At 36.3% G+C, this 22,883-nt stretch overlaps 2 pseudogenes; both read right to left on the bottom strand.

The window, feature by feature from the left end:
- Window positions 1-14,743: 14,743 nt before the first annotated feature.
- On the bottom strand, window positions 14,744-15,459 carry LOC125859558 (ATP synthase subunit alpha, mitochondrial-like; annotated as a pseudogene).
- A 1,941-nt stretch (window positions 15,460-17,400) lies between these two features.
- Window positions 17,401-19,612, bottom strand: LOC125859570 (cytochrome c oxidase subunit 1-like; annotated as a pseudogene).
- Between the last annotated feature and the right edge of the window lie 3,271 nt (window positions 19,613-22,883).

Raw genomic sequence — 22,883 nt, forward strand, 5'->3', positions numbered from 1 at the left:
GGGGTGTACAAGCCTAATTGAACCAAGATCATATCCTCCATTCGAGCTAAGAAATTGATAGGGCAGGGTTTTTTGGCTTATTTGGCTCATATTAGTGATGCTGAGATTGAGGCTCCATCCATTGGGTCTATTCCTGTGGTGTCAAAATTTAGAAAAGTGTTTCCTAGTGACTTGCCTGGTATGCCTCCGGGTAGAAATATAGATTTCTGCTTTGATTTAGAGCCTCATACGCGCCCCATTTCTATTCCTCCATATCGTGTGGCTCCGGCGGAATTAAGGGAGCTTAAGGCTCAAATCCAAGAGCTTCTTGATTAGGGATTTATTCGTCCTAGTGCTTCCCCATAGGGTGCCCTAATTTTGTTTGTTAAGAAAAATGATAGTAGTATGGGAATATGTATAGATTACCGGCAATTGAATAGGGTCACTATTCGAAACAAGTACCCTTTGCCTCGAATAGATGATCTTTTTGACCAATTGCAAGGTGCATCAATTTTCTCTAAGATTGATCTAAGGTCTGGCTACCATCAGTTGAAAATTAGGCCTGAGGATGTGCCCAATACGGCGTTTAGGACTCGCTATGGGCACTATGAATTCCTAGTTATGTCATTTGTTTTGACTAATACGCCTGCAACGTTCATGAGTTTGATAAATGGGGTGTTTAAGACATTTCTTGATTCATTTGTTATAGTTTTTATTGATAATATTTTGGTCTACTTGAAAAGTAAGAAAGAACATGCCAACTATCTTCGTGTTGTTTTGGGTGTTCTTCGGAAACAAAGGTTGTATGCTAAATTTTCAAAGTGTGAATTTTGGTTGACTTCTGTTGCATTTTTGGGGCATGTAGTTTTGAAAGAAGGGGTAATGGTGGATCCTCAAAATATTGAGGCGGTTAAGAATGGGTTCGACCTAGCTCTGTGACGGAAGTTAGGAGTTTTGTGGGGCTCGCTAGCTATTATCGTCGATTTGTCAAGAATTTTGCTTTTATTGCCACTCACTTAAATAATTTTACCAAAAATGAGATACCATTTGCGTGGACTGAAAAATGTGAGGAGAGCTTCCAAAGGCTCAAGACTCTTTTGACTACCGCACCTATTCTAACGTTATCGGTGGAAGGTAAGGATTTTATAGTTTATTGTGATGCTTCTCATTCTGGGTTGGGCGCGGTGTTAATGCAGGATATGAATGTTATAGCCTATGTGTCACGCCAATTGAAGGTACATGAGAGAAATTATCCAACGCATGATTTGGAGTTGGCAGCGGTAGTATTTGCTCTTAAGATCTGGCAACATTACCTCTATGGTGTTAAATGTGAGGTATTTACTGATCATCGTGGTTTACAACATGTGTTCACTCAAAAGGATCTGAATCTAAGACAGCGAAGGTGGATGGAGGTACTTAAAGATTATGATTCCACCATTCAATACCATCCGGGTAAGGCTAATGTAGTGGTAGATGCTTTGAGTCGGAAGGCAGTGAGTATGGGTAGTTTAGCTTACCTAAGTGTAACCAAGTGACCTTTAGCTAAGGAAATTCAGACCTTAGAGTCCAAGTTCATGCAGTTGGGCATCTCAGAAAGAAGTGGGGGGTGTTAACTAGTATTGAAGTAAGGGCCACATTCATTAAGGAGATCAAGGCCAAACAATTTGAGGATGAGAATTTGGAGGAGCTTAGGAAGAAGACTGCAAATGGTTAGGCACAAGAGACCACTCCTGATGCGGATAGTGTGCTCAATTTTAAAGGGAGAATATGTGTTCCTAGAGTAGATGACTTGAATGAGAAATTGTTGGCAGAGTCTCATGGTTCGCGATATTCTATTCATTCGGGTGTGACCAAGATGTATCGACATTTGAAGCGAATTGATTGGTGGCCAGGCATAAAGAAGGATATAGCAGAGTTTGTGGCGAAGTGTCCAAATTGTCAACAAGTGAAGTATGAACATCAAAGGCCTGCAGGTTTGCTTCAAATAATGTCAATTCCGGAATGGAAGTAGGAAACAATAGCCATGTATTTTGTGGTTGGTCTTTCCAAGACTTTGGGAAAGTTTGATTCTATTTGGGTAGTGGTTGATAGATTGACCAAGTCAGCCTATTTTATTCCGGTAAGAACATATTATAATGCTGAACAATTGGTTAAAGTTTATGTGAAAGAGATAGTGAGATTGCATGGGGTGCCCTTCTCTATCACCTCAGACCGTGGTACCCAATTCACATCCAAGTTTTGGAGGAAACTACATGATGAATTAGGCACACAACTAATTTTTAGTACAACCTTCCATCCACAGGCATACGGACAGTCAGAGAGGACTATCCAAGTGTTAGAAGACATGTAGAGGGAATGTGTGATTGATTTTGGAGGGCATTGGGATAAATTCATACCTTTGTGTGAGTTCTCCTATAATAATAGTTATCACTCCAGTATTGATATGGCACCATTTGAGGCATTATATGGGAGGGGATGTAGATCACCCATAGGATGGTTTAAGGCCAGAGATGTGAAGCCATTGGGGGTTTATTTATTAAAGATTGCTCAAGAGAAGGTGAGGAGTATCCAAACTAAACTTTTAGCAGCCCATAGTAGACAAAAGAAATATGCGGATCATAAGGTAAGCGACATGGAGTTTCAAACCGGCGAAAATATTCTTCTTAAGGTATCACCCATGAAAGGGGTGATGAGATTTGGCAAGAAGGGCAAACTAAGTCCGCGATACATTGGCCCCTTTGAGGTTCTTGAATGTGTAGGACCAGTAACGTATATATTAGCTTTACCTCCTAAACTATCGAGTGTTCATTCGATATTTCATGTGTCTATGTTGAAGAGGTATCATGGTGACGGGAATTATATATTAAACTGGGACTTAATTGTGTTAGACAAGGACCTCCAATATGAGGAGGAACCAATTGCAATTCTTGATCGTGATGTGCATAAGTTGAGGACCAAGGAGATTATGTCCGTGAAAGTTAAATGGAAGCATCGTCCAGTTGAGGAAGCTACTTGGGAAACCAAGAGAGACATGCGAGACAAGTATCCCCAATTGTTCATCGATTCAGGTACTACTTCATTCCTTTCTTTGCCTATTTTCCTAAGTTTTGTCACTCGGGGATGAGTGATGGGTAAATTGGTATCTATTGTAACGACTTGTTCCCGTCATTATTTTTATTTTTTTATTTTAAAGATAGGCCAGGCCCATTTTTATTAAACAAAAGGGGCAAAAAACACTCAGATCAGCCCATGTCCACTAAAGGACAACAAGGCCTAAAGCCCTAAATCATTCTTTCGAATTACAGAATATGAAACTACCCTAGCAAAAAAAATCAGCAAAACAGAGAAATCTTCAACCATGCCTTCAAGATCATATCTTGATAGTTGATGATAAAAGTAATCTTCCTTATCGTTTCTTCATCTCGTCCTTTGTATTTGATACCCATCGACCCATCTGTAGCTAATTCAACAACCTCTATCCTATTTCCATAGATTGATGGGTTGACCCCCGATTGAGGATGATACCACTATCAAATCTGTGTAAACTAAGCTATTAGTTGCTAAAAGTTTCTCCTTTTTTTTATGCAGGTAGCGAAGGATACGCTGATGCAACTATCAAATTTAGAGACATTGAAAACTCCATCCATGCCATAGCTTGAGACAAGGTAACCTCCATTACCATTCTTCTATTCATTCTATGTATCTTAATATCCAATGAAACACCAGTAGCTAAGACACTGAAAGCACCTGAGCCGTCCTATTGTTGCATTTGTATGTTGTTCATCTAGCTTAACAAGAACGGTAAACTCATGGATATTGACTTTAATACCAACTAACCATGTAGTGATTTAAAGTCATTTGGACACCTCCAAGCTCTCACCTGGTGCTAACATTAAATCCTATGAAATAGCTTCTTACATGGCCCTATATTGTATTGACTTCAATCCATAGTTTGCTTTATTTCAATGTTACTAGCTTAATTATTTTGATGGCTTTCTAATATTTGGGATGCTGTGTTTATCAAGGTTTATTAACCTTCTTCCTTGACTTGGAACCTCCTGAAAACTGTTAAATTGATAGTTACCTGTAAAATCAAAAACTAGGTTAGTGAAATAATCAGCTAGCATATTTTCCTCTCTAAAAGAGTGTTGTACACTTGCTGTAATTAAGGTCAGCACCCCTTAATCATGTTTATCTCTACTGACACATTCCACGGAGTTTCCCATTTGCCTTCTAGAATCCGGACCATCGCTAGTGAATCTGTCTCTATAACAATATAATTGAGTTTGTTATCTCTACAATACATCAGACCTTCTCTTATGGCTCTTGCTTCAGCCACCCATATTAGTTGTGTTAGGTAAGAGAAATCCTTTAGCAACTATAATTTCACCTCCTAAATTTCTGATGCAAAATGCAGCAGAACTAGGTCCAGGATTACCCCTAGATGCCCCATCAGTATTACACTTCAGCCATTTAGAGGGAGGGGCACTCCACCTTACAATCTTGTAGCTAATTTTGGGGTGATAGCTTTCCAGTAATTGAATGATATCACACCACCCCCTATTCCCAACAATTAGATTAAACCTACTCCATATAAATTTATTTATCAAATCATCGATATCCCTTATAATCTTATTCATTGACACTTTGCCCCCATACAAAACAGTGTTCTTCCTTTTCCAGATAGACCACATCATGATCATAGGAACAACCTGATAAACTGCTTTACACCAAGAGTTACCTTCTGCTATCCACCATAGTCTTATAGATTGCTTGAGGAAGGAGCCTCTTTGTACTCCTGCTGCACTGGTATAGTGATTCCAAATTCCTTTAGCCACTTCTCCATTATAGAATAGATGTTCTATGGATTCTATTTCTGGGCTATGGCAACACCTGCAATCACTAGATGTGTCTATGCTCCATGAGTGTAGAAGTTGACCAACTGGTAGCTTCTCTTTCCAGATCCTCCAGTTCAAGAAAGAAATCGTAAAAGGGAGACCTTTCCTCCATAAGAGACTAAAGTCTTCCTGCACTTCCTCGTTGTTTCTCAGAAGTTCCCAAGCACTTTTGATAGTGAAAGTGCCTTTTTTGTTTTTCGTCCACCATGCCTTGTCCTGCTGATCAGTTAGTTGTATATCCCCCATGTAATTCCTTGTATGCTCCACGACATGTGCTGGAAGTACCTTCTTCATTTCTCCCAAGTCCCAACCATCTTCTGTGAGAAACTCTTTAATCTCTCTTAGATTATGGCAAGTGTCACAATCTGTTGGGACCTTATACAACAAGTCTAGATTAGACCAGTTGTCATACCAAATGTTAGAGGTACCACCCCTAGGTTCCCACCACAAATGATTTTCAATTTCATCCCTATTCTGTAATATATGCTTCCAAACTTGAGATCCCCCTTTCCACTGAACCAGGGTTGGGATCTGCTTCTTGCAGTACTTATTCCATAGAAAGTTAGCCCATAAAGAGTTCTGGGTCCTAAATTTCCACCACAACTTTGCATACATGGCATTAGAAATATCAGCAATAGATCTAAAGCCTAGACCTCCTTCTTCTTTAGGTAGGCAGACCTTTTCCCATGCAGCCCAGTGTTTGCTTCTTCCTACCTCCTTATTGTTCCAGAAAAATTTAGCAAATATTTTGTTGAGTTCCTACATGACACAAGCAGGAGGAACAATAGCAGATAACACATCAAAGGGATACTCTGTAGAACACTCTTAATCAGGACCTCATTTCCTCGATATGACAATAATCTTCCTTTCCATGCTTGCAATTGACCTTTCACTCTTGCTAATAGATCAACAAAGTGTTCTTTTCTCTTCCTTATGTGTATCAAAGGGTAGCCCAAATACTTCAAGGGGAAAGAACCCTTTACCATTCTTGTAGCTTGTTGAACTTGAGTTGTTATAGATTCACCAACATTTTGATGAATATAGAAAAAGCTCTTCTCCCTATTTATTTTTTTGCCAGAGCACCTTTCATATTCATGTAGGATATTCATTATCCTTGATATGGAGTAGCTATTAGTGGAACTAAAAATAATTGTATCATCAACATAAGCTAGATGATTCAGCTGTCCCTCCACTTTAGCATTTCATATGCTACAAATTATGCATCTTAAAATAGTATATTTAGAGCTCTAGTTAGGACTTCAGCAGATAAAATGAATAATGTTGGGGACAAAGGATCCCTTTGTTTCAGACCTCTTGTGGAGTGAAAAAAACCTTGAACCTGTCCATTTATCAAAATCGAGTAATAATTATTAGAAATCAATCTCCTAATCAAGTCAACAAAAATATTAGAGAAACCCACCTTCCCAAGGACTCTGTATAAGAAGAACCATGATACTCTATCATAGGCCTTAGCCATATCTAGTTTAATCACAGTGTTTGTTGGTTTACCCCTTTTTGCTAAGTCAGTTATCAGTTCCTGAGCTAGCAACACATTCTCTATAATGCTTCTCCCTTTTACAAAACCTGATTGGTTTTGGGATATGATATTAGGAAGAATACCCTCAAGTTTGTCATGCAAAAATCTAGAAAGAATTTTATTAATAAAATTACTCAAACTAATAGGTCTCATATCAGAGAAATAATGCACTTTCTCTTTCTTTGGTATTAAAACCAAATGAGTATGAGTGATTGATTTGGGAAGGGTGCTGCCTAGAAAAAAACTCTGCACCATCTTCAAAATATCATATCCTACTATGTCCCAACATTCCTGGAAAAATCTTCCCGTCAATCCATCTGGTCCACATGCACTATCCCCATTAAGATTAAAAACTGCATTCTTGACTTCCTCCATCTCTGGTTTTTTCCCTAGAGCTTCATTATCATCTTCTGTGATTACTGCAGGAATATGTTGAAGTAAAAAGGAATCAGTACAATCCATTTCTTTTTTAAATTGTTCCTGATAAAAAGTAATAGCCTTTGCTACAATAATTTGCATTTCTTCTAACCAGTCACCACTAGAGTTTCGCATTCTATTAATCTGCAGCCTTTGTCTTTTGCCCTTTACTATACTCTAAAAGAATTTAGTATTTTTATCCCCACTGTTAAACCAATCATAACCTGCCTTCTGTTGCCAGGACCTTTCCTCCAGATAAAGATATTTAGTGAATTCAGCCTGTGCCCTTTGCATGATTATTCTATTTTCACAATTGGGAACCTCCTCAAATAGCCTTTCTTTAACTTTAGCAATTTCCTCCCTTATTATCAAATGCTGAAATATATCTTCATATGTTGCCCTACTTCATAAAGTCAAAGCCTTTTTGACCCTCTTAATCTTTATTTTGTAATCTAGAAAAGGATTAAGAGTGTTTTATGAGTCCCAATTCATTCGCACCACCTCCTTGAATGACTTGTGTTCTGTCCAGAAGTTTTGAAAGCTGAAAGGTTTCTTAACTTTATTTTCAACATGATTGCATGACAATAAGAGTGGGGCATGATCAGAACCAATCCTTGGTAGGTGCTCCACTTTTATTTCTGAGAAGCACTGTGTAATTTGATAATTGATTAGAACCCTATCCAGCCTCTCAAATATGCAATCTGAGCCAGCCCTACCATTCCACCAAGTGAAAGGGCTTCCTATGTAGTTAGCTTGACTGAGCTCACATGAATCTATGCAGGTTTTAAAATCATCCGCCACATAGTTTATAAGAAGGCCCCCTATCTTCGTTTTTTCATTCAAAACTACATTGAAGTCTCCCCCTATACTTCATGGATCAGTTATGTCTTGACTCAGGTTGAAAATTTCTTCCCATAGTGACTGTCTGAGAGCCCCATTACACTTGGCATACACAGAAGTGTGCACCAAAAATTTTCCACTAGATAAATCTTTCAACCTCAAAGTGATTTGCTGATCTGAGTTACAGACTATGGCAACTTCATATCCATGGTTGACAAATATCCAGATTTTACCATTAACATTATTAAATGCTAATGACATTTTGAGTCTTGTTTTGTAACTGTTGAGAGTATTCATATGCTGAAAAGGTTCCAGTAGAGCCACAAAAGCAAAGTTGTGATACATGTGAAGAGATTGCACTCTTTGAAAAGCTTTATGTGACTTTACTGACCTAATATTCCATATTAATGCCTTCATCATTTAAATTTGTTAGGAGTTATTATAGTCCTCTTTGGTTGAACTCTACTAGGCTGACTATTCTCCTCATTCCCTTGTTTCTTCCCTTTCATTGATGTTTTGATTGCAATGATTGTCCTTGGGGATAAATCTGCGTCCTGCATGATTTGGTCCTCATTTACTTCTTTAAGTATCTTTATTCCTCCTTTTTCATCCTCAATTAGTTCACCAGTGAGTTGATTGTGAGAGACTATGTTGTGAAGAGCCAGGTTTGGGGATTCAATGTTTCCCAAACACACTTGTGATTCATCAATCTGGAGAGGTAACACTTGGTCTGGCATTTGATCAATATCTCTCACCTTGTTGCTTATTGTCAATACAACATCTTCCTTTTGAATGACTGCTAATTGCAAATTATTTGCTACTTGAACTTCTTCCTCCCTTGTTGAGTTATCTGAATCTTCCTGTTCTCCTATGTCCTTAATGTGTTCTGTCTTGTTTTCCTCATGTTGGATATTTTTTAATGACTGACTATCATCTTCTTGCATTATTTTTCCAGCCAGATTCTCTATTATATCACCTGCAACTGTGTCAATGACTTCAGCCACTAAGGCTAACAAGTCCCCAGTATCCCCCAACTAGTGGATACACCTTCCTGGTACTTCAAACAATTATTTCCTCTCTTCTCCCCCTCCTTGTTTCCCTCTGGTTGTATGTCCTCCAAGCTAGCAAATTGATTAGTATTGTGTCCAACATACTCCTTGGTGACAGCTCTGTCATTTGCATGGTATGTTTGTTGATTACCTTTCCTCATGCTAGTGATCTCATTCCAGTCTTCAGGATTGCCTACCAGTTTTCCACTTGCCAATTTCTTAGGAAATGAGCCAGTAGGCTGGATAATCTTTGCTTCAGAGGTCTTCTTGTGATTTTTGTTCTTTGCTTCTCCTTCCTGGTTAGGCTCTTTCCTTTTGTTGTCCTTCTCCTTATTATCAATCTGCTCCCTTGCCAATTCTGGGTGCATAATTCTGCACTCATAAATATTATGCCCCTATAATTTGCATTCCCCACAATACTTTAGGAGGTAGTCATATTGAATGTTTACTTTGAAAGTTCTTATGGCTCTTGTTGACTCATCCTCTATGTCCATTCGAAGATGATCAGGCAAATTGCTCATTAAATCTACTAGCACCTTTACCTTTGCACAACTAGGTCTGTTTTTGTTAATAGTTTCCATGTCTAACTGTATAGGAGTGCCTACTACTGAGGCTAGGGAGAACAAGGATTCCTTTACAAAAAAGGTAGGTAGCAGATTAAGAAAAGAAATTCAAGCCATGGCCATTGTTGTCTCCTCTTCCACCTTAAACTTAGAATCATATATCAAAGGTCTCATCTGGTAAGCAGCTCCATCCTTTGCTTTGATATAATAGGCTGGTTTGGATGTCAAATTAATAAAATCCTCCTTTAAAGCTAATCGTATCATAATATGTCTGTTTCAAAAATAACCTATCTGGAAATCACCCTTAATGTTGCATTGTGCAGGAATACTGGTCCGCAGTTCATCCAGATCCGGTAAACCATACGAGAATTTCCCAACAATGGCATGTTGCAAATTTTCTATGGTGTTCATCTTTGATACTTCAGATTCAGTCCATCTTAAATAAGGTTCACCATGAAGTAGAGTAATAGGTTTAACGTTAATTGTTGGGGTCGTAGTCGTACTTGTACTATTATTATTCATCGTGTTCAGCTTAAAAAAACTTTGAGTAATCCATAGTAGACTGACTTTAATTATCGTTTGGTATGGGAATTTTGGAAGGTGCGGCTAAGTGTGGCTGATCAATCATTACCATGGATGATTGATCATTGGCCATCATGGCCATGATGATTCAAGAATTGCTAGATTTGGATTTAGGGTTCTACTTGGAGCGAAGAAGATACTACTCACCAAAGTACTATATTCTCTCATCAAGAGATACAATAATGATATGTGACTTTGTTCCCGTCGTTATAGAAATGCCAACGAGGGAAAATTTGGGACCGAAAAACTTTTTCGTAGTAATTGGATTTTCTCAACCTAGTCAAGATTTGGACAAAATTGGAGTCTTTAAGGTGTAGGGAAATCTGATAACAATCGAGTGATTTATTTATAATTATGGTTATATGAGTGGTTAGATAACTCATTAAAGAACTTGTACGACTTTACAGAATTGAATTCAGGCGAGTAGAACTCCCAGAATCGATCTTAGTGTAAAGGGTATTTTCTAATCATCATTGGTTAGAGGTGTGTTGTGAAATGGGGGTCTTGGAATTCTTTAAATAGCTCACTGGTTCCGTGCAAGCCGCTTTAGTGGGATTCGTGTCGCTCTAGCTGGGCCGCTGCAGCGGGGTGAGGGCCGTTGTGACGGGTTCGACATGACTTAAGGTCGTAAATAAACCTCTAAATGACTAATTTATTCTGCACTTTTTGGATTTTAGAGCCAAGGAACGAACCTCAGGCGACTCCTAACAGTTTTCCACCATTCTTGAGGCTAAAGGTAAGCTTTTCACTCTCCGAATCCATTTTTTGATCCGTAGAACATAATAGAATGGGTAATTATCGATGGGGGAGGTTTTTTGATCTAGATTCTATGGTAGAGATAACCCTAATTTGGATAATTAAGATTATAGGTCTGATCTAGGGTTGTTAGTAATCTGGGTAATTAGTGATTGTTTATTGATTCCCGTATTATATGATTGTTTGTAGACCAAGAACAAGCGAAACGGATCCGGAAAGAGAAGGAAGTTTCTTAGGGTTTCAAGCTTGTTTCGAGGTAGGTGATGGTTGTGATTTTATGATTGTGTGATGTATGTTTGTTCTTGCTTCATTATGATACATTTATGTATATGAATGTTGCATTATTGATCATACTTGTTGTAATGAGGTAGATGAATGATAGTTACCATGAAATCATGACTTAATTGTAAGATCTTGAGGGTATACGTGTGATTGTGATTATGGTATGTTGAATGGATCAGTTGCCACGTTTTGGCATAACTAACTTGGATCGGTTGACACGTTCCAGCATAATTATGGGATCGGTTGTCACGTTCCGGCATAATCATTGGGTCGGGTACCACGTTCTGGTATGCTATCTTTTTGGGTTTGGATTCCATAATAGGACCAATGACTTGTCATAATTGTGTGTTTTGAGACATGTGAAGTTGTTCGATGTTCGTAAGTGTTGATGATATTGTATATGTTCGATATATGCATGTGATTATATTGTTGTTTGACTTATGTATGTTGCACTTAGTGGGATAGACGCGTGATCCTACCAGTACACGGTGGTTGTGTACTGATACTGCATCTGCTCTTATTTTTGTTGAGTATAGGGCATCTTTAAGCGGCTACTGGCAGCTTAGGAGATCAGTGATCGTTCAAATTCAAGGGTGAGCTAATTCTTCCGGGCTGCCATGAGTTTTCTTTCGTCTATGTCCACCATTTTCGGACTTAGACTATGTTCTAGTTAGTTGATTAGTTCATTAGATTGGGGTTGCATCCCTTTTTGTTTAGACTTATTGAACTTTAGATGTTTTGGTACATTGACTTTCAGGTTCTAGGCATTACTTCCACAATGTTAGTTTATTATTGCTAGACTTTTGTTAGAGTTTATGGGAACTCTATTTATTTCCTTAGTATTTAACTTGCTTCCCTAACTTAAATGCCTTAGTTTTGGGTTAGTTGCTTGGTTTGGGTTGTAGTAGTGGTTCTCCCACCGGAGAGTTAGTGTGGGTGCCAATCACGACGGTCTGGGTCGTGACACAGATCCATATTTTAGTTAAACTTGATTGGTTCAACTTTTCATAGGCAGATTCACTGCACTTTTATAATTGTGAGTTCAAAAGTTAATATTTGTTGATATTTTAGTAGTTGTAGGACATGACGGTAAAAAGGAAGGTTTCGGTAAGAGAGGCAGGGGGCTAGCCTCGTATCTTCTTCCCCTTATTAGTAGAAGTATCTAGTAATTGCATATAGTTTTTTATTCTTCACGGTGTTTTTACTATTTGTTGCTTCATTTTATTTTGTATCTTAATATTTTACGGTCATTTTTTTCTTATGACAATTCCCTTTTCTTAATAGCTTCTCTTTTGAGTTGAGGGTCATCATAAATAATCTCTCTATTCCACAAAATTTAGAAGTTGGGTCTGTGTAATGTAAGTACTACATGACTTGATGAAAAAAAATACTAGGCACTAATTTATTTATTTTTCACTCTTTTGAATATGATTTTTGGTTCTGCAAACAATATAGTTTAGCTGATCTTCCACTTTTATAGCCCTATCTTACTGAAATGGAAATGTAACAATCCATATTGTTTTTGCATATTGTGAAGTGGCTGTGTATTTGGATTAAAGGAGATCTTTTTAGTTAATGACTTATAAGACTCTTTTTTGATGAAAAGGTAGTAGAGTGAAACTACGGGATAAGTGTAGACTATATCGCAATGAGCTTAAATCTATTTTACAAAATTTTTTCATTTTTATACGTAAGATATTGAAAATGATATTTTTTAATTCAAATTGTAAGAAGACAAGAGATCTCATTTCTTTGTTTCTCTATGTGCTTCTACAAACACATTTAAAAACTTATATGTGTAGATTCTATTGCTTTAAATTTGATTTTTTTTTTTGAAGATTTTATCTTTAGAACTATTTGAAATTCATTAATGGATCTGTGACATCCTCTTATTGTGTGGAAAATTTTCTATTTGAAACTCTAGAGAAATAACTTACAAAAGAAAAATCTAGGATTTTAAGTAAGTTTGAGAGGAATGATTTTCTAGTTCTTTTTATAAGAATATAAAATTTAAGTGAGTGGATGTAAAAATTCCAAGAGATGAGATCTCTCACCCTATTATAAATTAAATAGAAGAAAATGACCATTTTAGATTTCTTATGTGTAAAAAAAGATTATTTTCTTGAGTAATAATCATAAAAAAGATAAGTCTTGCACTATATATATATATATATATATATATATTTTATTTATTTATTTATTTATTATTATTATTTTTTCATTAAGTTGAATAATATTTGTAGTACGCAGTAGTCAATATTTTTATGTAGATTAAAATTTAAAGCAATCATTTTATAAAACAATAATAAAATTTAATTATTTTAATGATCTTATTAAAAATGTAAGTACATCATTTTTCATATATTTTGCACCATTTTCATAATTTCTTCAATATCAACATGATGTGTTGGTATGATTACACTATCAGATGGATTTCATCTTTTATATATAGCTTCAATTTTTTCGTTCTCCAAATCATTTAGATATTATCTTCGTATTCTTGATTTCTTCGCTCCGATTTAATTCAATCTCTAATATATCTAGGGGCAAGACCATATACATCATATTCAATTTTAAATTCTTTAATTCTAGAAGCTCTATTATTTTCTTGAGTAACACCAACTGTTAGCGGTCTTTTTGCCTCGCCTGCTACTGGGAAGAGAGAGTCGTTGTCATTCTTCGCTTCGTTCGAGAATCAACTACACATGAATAGGCTCTTCCTTAGGCCTTCAAGGAGGAAGCGGCTTTTTTTCAAAATTCGGGGGAAAATCAAATGAAATTCTTTTCAGAAGGCAAGAAAGTCGACTAAGGAAAGTAGAAGTCTATGCACACTAATCGAATCTTTGGGGAAGGATGGTGGTGAAAATTGGCCTTTTCCCTTCTCCTTTCTAAAGCAAACAAGAATGTCATCATTCTGATCGTGACTTGAAAAACGAAAGAAGAGAAGGAACTTGGAGTTGGTGCCCACATAACGGATTGCTTGCTTACCAAGCCATCCTGGCTTTTCGCTCCTCTCATTACAGTGAAGTGGCTTTTACTCCTCCAGTTCTATTATATAACTAGACCCAAGTTACGGTGGGCTCTTTCTATTCTTAAATTTTTTATATATCTTTTATTCTTATTGAGTTTTGTATATAAGATCTATCATCACGTCTTTGATGGGATTCTGCTTCATTCCCTGTTTGGTATTGTTCCATCCAAGCTCCTACTCCTGGACCACTATATAAATCAACCTGATAAGGACCCAGAATGGGTGGAATTCGTACGACAAGGCCTACAAACCCAGGGACTTTCACCCAGGGAGTACGAGGTCAAGGTGCGCAATTTCCTGGAAACAAAGTTTTGTTTTTCAACTCGTGACCAGATTTCCTCTCTCTATCAACTAATTTATTATGGTCGGGAGGATCCCCAATTCTTCATTGATCCACAAGACCTGGATTCCATACTAAGGATACACCTTGAACCCTTTGAATTCAATCACCCGGCTCTATGCCAGGTCTTGGAAAGCTTGTGTGGGGACAGAGAAGAATCCCCATTATATGTGGAAGTCAAAAAGACCCAGGTAGAGCATTCCCAGGGGTTTTTAAAACAAAAGCACCAAGCCTAATTGGAAATGCACCATCGCCGAGAGTTAGTTGAGTTATGGAAATCCCTTGAGAGAAGGAACGATTTTCTAAGCGAAGAAAATGCCTCTCTAAGAGAAAAACTTTTACTTCTCGACAGGGGAGCCCCATAACATTAATTTTTCATTGTTTTAAGTTTTGATTCGTGTAGTGATTTAGTTCTGATACATAATCAATCCTATTAGTTTTGCTCATTACTAAAATGAATCGAATCCTATCAGACTTGTTTCATAGTTTTCAACTGAGCGGCAGACCTGACTCGACTGACAGCTAAGCCGACGTTAATAGCAGGTCTAATTCTGCGATAAAAGAGCTCTGTTTCCAAACAGATTTGTCCATCAGTAATGGGGATCACATTGGTGGGAATATAGGCCGATACGTCTCCAGCTTGTTTTTCAATGACGGGTAAGGCGGTCAAGCTACCTGCGCTTGTCTGGTCCGATCGTTTAACCGCTCTTTCTAAGAGACGGGAATGTAAATAGAAAACATCCCGTGGGAAAGCCTCACAACCTGGTGGTCGGCGTAACAATAATGACATTTGTTGATACTACTGCCTGTTTACTAAGATCATCATAGATTATTAATGCGTGCATTCCATTATCGCGGAAATATTCCCCCATGGCACACCCAGAATATGGGGCCAAAAATTGTAGAAGAGCAAGATCCGAAGTGGTGGCTGCTACAAGAATAGAATATTCCAAAGCATTCACTTCTGAAAGAATTTGAACTAATTGTGCCATAATTGAGCGTTTCTGTCCAATCGCTACATAGACACAATACAATGTCTCACTCATAGAAACAATACAATGTCTCACTCTCAGAGGTGGCCCTTGAGTTCAGTTGTTTTTGGTTTAATATGGCATCGTTAGCAATAACAGTTTTTCCAGTTTGTCGGTCCCTGATTATAAGTTCTCGTTGACCACAGACACGAAATTTGAGTCAGAATTACTAAATGTCTGCTTGAGCATGCACACTGCCCCAATTGACATCTAGGCAGTTAGCCATTAGTAATGATTCTACTACGGTGCCACAAATTTGCAAGCTGATCCTAAGTAATCGTTGTTGTTCATTAGATTCCGGAGGAACTACTTCGTTAGGATTAGGGAATTGCTGCGATTTTTCCTGATTAGCCTGGATTCTCCTGTTAGCAAATGAAATGGTAACACTGAGTCTATCCAATAACCTACTGTACTGATTGGCCACCTTCTTGTCGGTGATTAGGATATCATCACCAAGAAGGGCATAATCAACAAACGAGGTGCTTCGTAGCTGATAAGCCTTCAAAGTCGCCAACCACACTATATAGTGATGGGACAGCGAGAACAGTGACCATGAATCGTAGTAACCTAACGGTTGTCCAGTAAGAAAGGCTACTTCACTAATCTTCATCACCATATGAGGTAATACGAGAAAGGTGTTAAGACCTAAAGAACTGTTGACTATTGAAGATGCCAAAGTACTACCCCAAATCATTTCGATTAAGGTGTATATAACACTCAATGGCCAACGGTCTGTTGCTGATTTTAAATCAAAAGAGTAACAAGACTTCGGTCTTTTAAGTCTTAGATACTGCAATAGACGTTTTTGGTTGAATGTACCATCAGTCTTAAGACTTGATAATACAGTCATAGCTCAAATATGGACGGGATGCAAAAGTCTTTGTTTTATATAATTACATATAGCAAAGATTCTCCTTCAGAAGCTAAAGTTGAATGATCGAAGTCTCCTTTAGGTTCAGTCGAAGAGATCAAAGCGAAGTCATCAATTCAACCATTCGAATGGTCTCCCCCAAGATTGACCTCTTTTCCAAATAAACCGAACCTTGATACCACATTCATCAAAAAGATATGGCCATCTTTCTAGGTTGCACAACCCATTTAGATTGTTTTATTCGTGCTTGAAAAATGACCCCATTGGTCCGCTCCTTTTAATGGACATTCTTAGCCATCCTCCGAGGGTTAACACCCCATAGATCAGATCGTGAACTCTTTTAGACCCTTAGTTTCACTTGGTTGGGGTAGAGTTTCAGCCTGCCTTCTACTGAATATAAAAAACCTTAGAGCTGCCTAACCTGCTGACATCCCGGTGAACATCTTCGAATTCGAGAGAGGGCTTTCCTCTTATCTCTCAAATTATAGGCATTGAAGCGATCGAGAGAAAGTAAGAAAACTATTGCACACGCCCCCCTATTCGCCCTTTACTAATATAATTGAAAGTAAGGCAAAAGCAAGACTGAAACTACGAGCTAAACGCAGGCGTGCCTCTCTTATAAGAGAATATGATACCATCCCCCATTTTTAGCGCACTTGTTTGATGAGCTAAGCCTAAGCGCCATATAAGTCAAAAGCTAGCCTGTAGCCTGAGACCTAAAAAAGCAAGGTCGAAATCCATCCCTCTTTTTCCTGTATTTTGCATTTGACTAGTAGGGCTAATGAACGACTCTTTAATCTATGTCGTGTTCAGCCAGGTCTGATTAGAAGTTCCAAAATGAGTGGAGCGAGGGGATTTAGAGGGAAAAAGGGGGGGCGAGCTTTAATTGAAGTAGGGGCGGAGCTCCTCTCCTTACAGTCAAGTGGCTTTCACTCATCGTAGAGAGTTAGAAAGTGTCAGTTCTCATAGCGAGGCTTAGGCCGACTGGGTAGGGCGCGGCCCCCCAATTCTCAACCCCGACCTACATAAGTGGTTTTTTAACACACATTAGGAAAAGTTTTGTTAGGTTCTTAGTAGCAATCAGTTGGCTTTCACTCATCGTAGAGAGTTAGAAAGTGTCAGTTCTCAAAGCGAGGCTTAGGCCGACTGGGTAGGGCGCGGCCCCCCAATTCTCAACCCCGACCTACACAAGTGGTTTTTTAACACACATTAGGAAAAGTTCTGTTAGGTTCTTAGTAGCAATCAGTGACCTTTTCTTCTTTTACTTCATATAGCTTTTTGTCTCCTTGATAGCTGGAAGTTCTCCAAAAGTATGAAAAGCTGGAGGACTTTGTACCATCCATTCCGGTGTGGTTGGATTCTGTTCAACAGCCCAAGGACTTGGAGCACATCTTTTGTTCTTTCCACTGCTTGAAGTGATTGTTACGACCACGAAGAAACGACAAATCCCAACTACGGATATATAAGAGCCAAAACTGCTAAGGGCATTCCATCGAGAGTAAGCATCTGGATAATCTGGAATGCGACGTGGCATACTCGAAAGCCCTAAGAAATGCATAGGAAAGAAGGTCATATTAACCCCGAAAAAGGTGATCCAAAAATGGATTTGACCTAAAGTTTCAGGGTATGTCCGACCAAAGATTTTACCTACCCAATAGTGAAATCCTGCAAATAAAGCAAAAACGGCTCCCATAGAAAGTACATAATGGAAATGTGCAACCACATAATAAGTATCATGTAGAGTAATGTCTAGCCCAGAATTAGCCAGAACTATTCCAGTGAGTCCTCTTATGGTGCATAAAAAGATGAACCCATACAACAAATAACATAGGTGTTTTGTATTGTATCGAACCCCACCCCCAGTGGGGACAACTATGATCATGGTAGCTGCAGTGAAGTAGGCATGGGTATCAACGTCTAAGCCCACAGTAAACATATGATGAGCCCAAACAAGAAATCTAAGAACACCTATATTAATCATGGCATAAACCATGCCTAGATACCTGAAAACCGGTTTTACCGAAAAAGTAGAAATGATATGACTTATGATATTGGATCCAGGCAGAATGAAAATATACACCTCTAGATGACCGAAGAACCAAAAGAGATGCTGGTATAATATGGGGTCTCTCCCTCCAGCGGGATCAGAAATGGTTGTATTAAAGTTTCAATCGGTTAATAACATGGTAATTGCCCCTGCCAGTATCGGAAGTGATAATAAAAGTGGGAATGATGTCACTAGAATGGACCACACAAATAGAGGTGATCTATGCACTTCGAGCTAATGACATAGTAGTTAAAAACTAGTGGCAATAAAGAGTGACAGTTCCGGCGGCAAGTATTGTTTGAGTACTTATAGTGAAATGGTAGAAACGGTCATGTCTGCTACTTCTCGATTATGTGGCAATCATCTTGGTTTTTTTCTGAGCCCTATAGATCAGAAGCCTTGGCTGCTACTGTTTTGTGTCTCATTCGTACCAAAACAGATGACGAAGCTACATAAATCAAGAATGACCGCAACCTCTAAGTCAGCTTGCCTTTTGCCTCGTGGCTTTGATCGAAGGATAAGGTGCGGAGCAAAGGTAATTCCCTAACTAGCTTGAGGGGAAAGATCATAGATAGATTATCTAGACTAGATCCTAGGAAGCAAGCCTTGGTTAGAGGTTTGCAAATAGTCAAATCTGTAGTGTACAGAATAGAGTACATGGATTGAACTCTCCGGATTTAGTCTTGCTTCACTAGAGTAGAGCTCCACTATTAAACAAAGAGAAAGGAATATGCGCTAATTCGGTTAGAGGACAGACATATTCGATTCACAACCTATACCCTTTTTTACCAAAAGAGAGATTAGATTGACTTCCTAGATCATGGAACCAGCTAGGACCGGAATGACTATCGACCAAGCTTAAGTTAGCTCCTTAAGTTCGTGCCTCTCCTCGAGATTAACTCACTTTTAGACAGACTCAGATTTCAATTCGTTGTCTAGGAAGGGAAAGGAAAGACAAAAAACTTGCGCTTATGCGCTTGCCATTCGTGTCGTGCTTTTGGTCCGGAGTTGCGACGCTACTTCCTATTCTCGTTCTTGATTTTTAGCTCCATTCGAGTGAAGAAGAAGACTCCAAATCTCCTCCGGTGGTCATTTTGCTTGGATTGGGTGTTAAATCTCTATCATTTGTCTAACCGGGTTTTTGTTGATACTTCGTTGTCTTGTTGACTATGAGTCTGTCTGTATGCAATGAATTGCTTTGTCTTCAGTGTACCCCGGTTTCGTCAGTCTCACTCGCTCGCTTGCTGGAAAGACTAGGACTAGATTGATAGAGCACAGGGCATCTGCTCGTTAGCAATCCGGTTCAAAGCCAGTAGCACGATAAGATGACTTCTCAGTCCATTCCATCCTTTCAGTCAAGCCAAACGCGAATGAAATAGTTGCTCCCATTCCGACCCTCGAGCACACGCAATGGAGCCCTGGGTTACCGAAAGCGATCAATAGTCGGACTAGTGGGGCCCTATATGGAGACATACTTTTAATCATTGAGTTACCTAATAAGTCAAAATAGTAATAAAGTAATAAACTATTAACTATTAACTAACTTGTATTAAGCATTAATGAATGATAATAACTAATAAGTAATAACTAAAAAGTAATATTGTAATAATAATAATAATCTAGCTAGCATTTTAAGAGAAATAATAAATTAATAACTAATAATAACAAGTTATATAAGTAATATTATAATAATAATAATCTTATTAACACTTTAAAAAAAATAATAAATTAATACCTAATAAAAATAACTAATGGAGTAACTAATAAGTGATATTGTAGAGATATATATTTCTAATATGATAGAAATTTAAAATAGCTTTGAGCTTGATAAAATAAGTAATTATACAATTTTGTTGAACTTGTTCCCTTAACATGTTGCATAACACTATAATTCGACCAGAGTTACAAATTAAGTTGTTTTATACTCATTTTTTTCATTAAATTAATTAGTTGTATGTTTAGGTCAATTTTACACGTTTCTCGCAAAATGTAAAATCTTACTTGAAATGAATTAAGATGATATAATTTGCTCTTTTGAAATTAAACAATAATTATGACTCGATTTCAAATATCATGTGAACAAAAATGTCCTTGATAATGAGCGTGTCAGAAAAGACAGATCATTGTAAAAACAAACAAACTTTTTCAGTGACAAACTTTTGAAGAACGAATAATACGAATATGAAAAACACAAGTAAAATGTGAAATACTAAATATGATAAATACAAAATCACATGATACATATTTTTAGGAACGATTATGACATACCAAAAGAAACAAATTTATGAGGTCATTGATACAGTGGGCTGAAGGTATATATCATTTTGCAGTGACAATAGGATTGGACAAAACTTATGCATGTCAATTCCAAATTGGATTAGAAAAAATAAAATAAAATAAATTTCAAAAATAAAATAATTATTTAGGGTCAAACAATGTTAACCTTTTTATTTAGGCACCTATGTTTTAAAGCAAGATCTAAAATCAATGTGATATTTTCTTTATTGAGAAAACACAATCAACAACATTTTTATATATCCATGAAAAATTACATCTTATAATATTTCAAAAATGAAGAAGTTCTTGCTATACATGACATTAAAAAAATATTATTTTATCATGTCAAAATTTTTAAATTACAAATTTAGTTGAGTAATTTTACCAGAGAAAAACCTTTGACCTTTACAAAAAGAAATTTCATAATTTTGTTAAATGAATTCGCATAGTTGAATGACCTTTTGAGATATTTACTCGGAGATAATGTCAAAATAGTTAAACATAAGTTTGCTAAAATTTGCTGACCAGATATAAGTTGCAACTACTATTTGTAAATTATTAATATTGGTTCCTTTTGTATTAGTGTACTTACATGATAAGAATGCCATGTGAAAAATGGAAAGTCATTATGAAACAAATTCAAGTATAAAGCAAAAAAATAATAATAAAAAAATTTAACTATAAAGAATTAATTATTTATGTTTTAATTAGTGGAATGGGTTGCATCAGGATGGTTCACTACTAAATATACTTTTTAAGGAAAATTATGTAATTATACGATTTAAGATAACATAATTTTTAAAAATCTATACTATTTGAATTAATTATAAAAATCTAATTTTTCCTTCTCTCTATCTTAACACCTGGAATTCCTGATATATGACTCCATCTCTATTAGATACATTACAATTTTGTTTGTGTACAATGCATCTGGTACAAATGCTATTGTTGATACATAACTCCAATTATTTCAAACCAAAATCAGTATGAATCTGGTTTATAATTATGTATCTGATACATAACTTATATATCATTTGCTATGTATCTGGCGAAGGAACAATGTATTTGTGAGTTCTGAAAAATTCAGAATTATTGTAATTTGATAAACTTTCAAGATAGAATGTAATTAGCACCCAAATTATTGATTTTTTTTTACTTTATACTAATTTTAGTGCTCAATATTTAATAATCATAAAAAGATAAGTCTCACACTATATTAGTATATTTTTTATATTTTATTAAGTTGAATAAACTTTTTAGTATGCAGTAGTCATTATTTTTATGTAGATTAAAATTTAAAGAAATCATTTAACAAAGAAATAATAAAAAATTAATTATTTAGATGATCTTATTAACTTAGGAGTTATAATTTCACTTGATTAGTTAATAATGATATTTAATCCTTGATACTTTTGATCAGTGAGTTACCTAATAAATAAAATAATAATAAAGTAATAAACTAATAACTATTAACTGAAACATATTAAGTATTAATTAATAATAATAATAATAATAATAATAATAATAACAACTTATAAGTAGTAACTAAAAAGTATAATTGTAATAATAATCTATCTAGCATTTTCAGAGAAATAATAAATTAATAACTAATAATAATAAAAATAATTTATATAAGTAATATACTAATACTAATAATAATAATAATAATAATAATAATAATAATAATCTGATTAGCACTTTAAGAAAAATAATAAATTAATAACTAATAAAAATAAGTAATGGAGTAACTAATAAGTGATATCGTAGAGATATGAGAATTAATGAGTTTTGAGAAAGTTGAAATTAAATATTAAATTCTTGAAAGTTAAAAGACTAGAGAAATTGAGAGAATGTGGAAAAGTATTTATAGATTAATGGGGAGTTTTTTTTTTTTGAAAAAAAACTTTAATAAAATTCGAGATTCGATTTCAGAAATTTTTTGACTGTTAGTGGGCTCCACATTGGTAAAAAAAATGACAAAGAGATTCTCTTAAAGTTCGTGTGTCCAACGAATATTCTTTTGTGGGCTTTTACTGATTTGGACCGATTTCGGATCGACCCGATCCTATACGATTGACACCGTTAGTTTCAACTATATAAATGACCATCAAAGGTAAAATAATTAACAACAAGGCAAAAAAATAAATTACTGATTTGTGAGAGTTCTTGAGTTCCTCTTTCAGGTATATATGTTTAATTTCATCTTCTTTTTGAAATGTGACACGTGAGTTTGTATGTGCTTTGATTTGAAATCATTTTTTAGTCTTTTACAAAAAATAATAAAAAAATTATGTCATTTTATAAGATATATTCATTTTTTTTTACACATAAGAGATCTGAAAAGAATATTTTATTTTATTGATTTTCTTGTTTCCATATATGC

This window comes from Solanum stenotomum, chromosome 1 (assembly GCF_019186545.1).
Source record: "Solanum stenotomum isolate F172 chromosome 1, ASM1918654v1, whole genome shotgun sequence".
Lineage (NCBI taxonomy): Eukaryota > Viridiplantae > Streptophyta > Magnoliopsida > Solanales > Solanaceae > Solanum > Solanum stenotomum.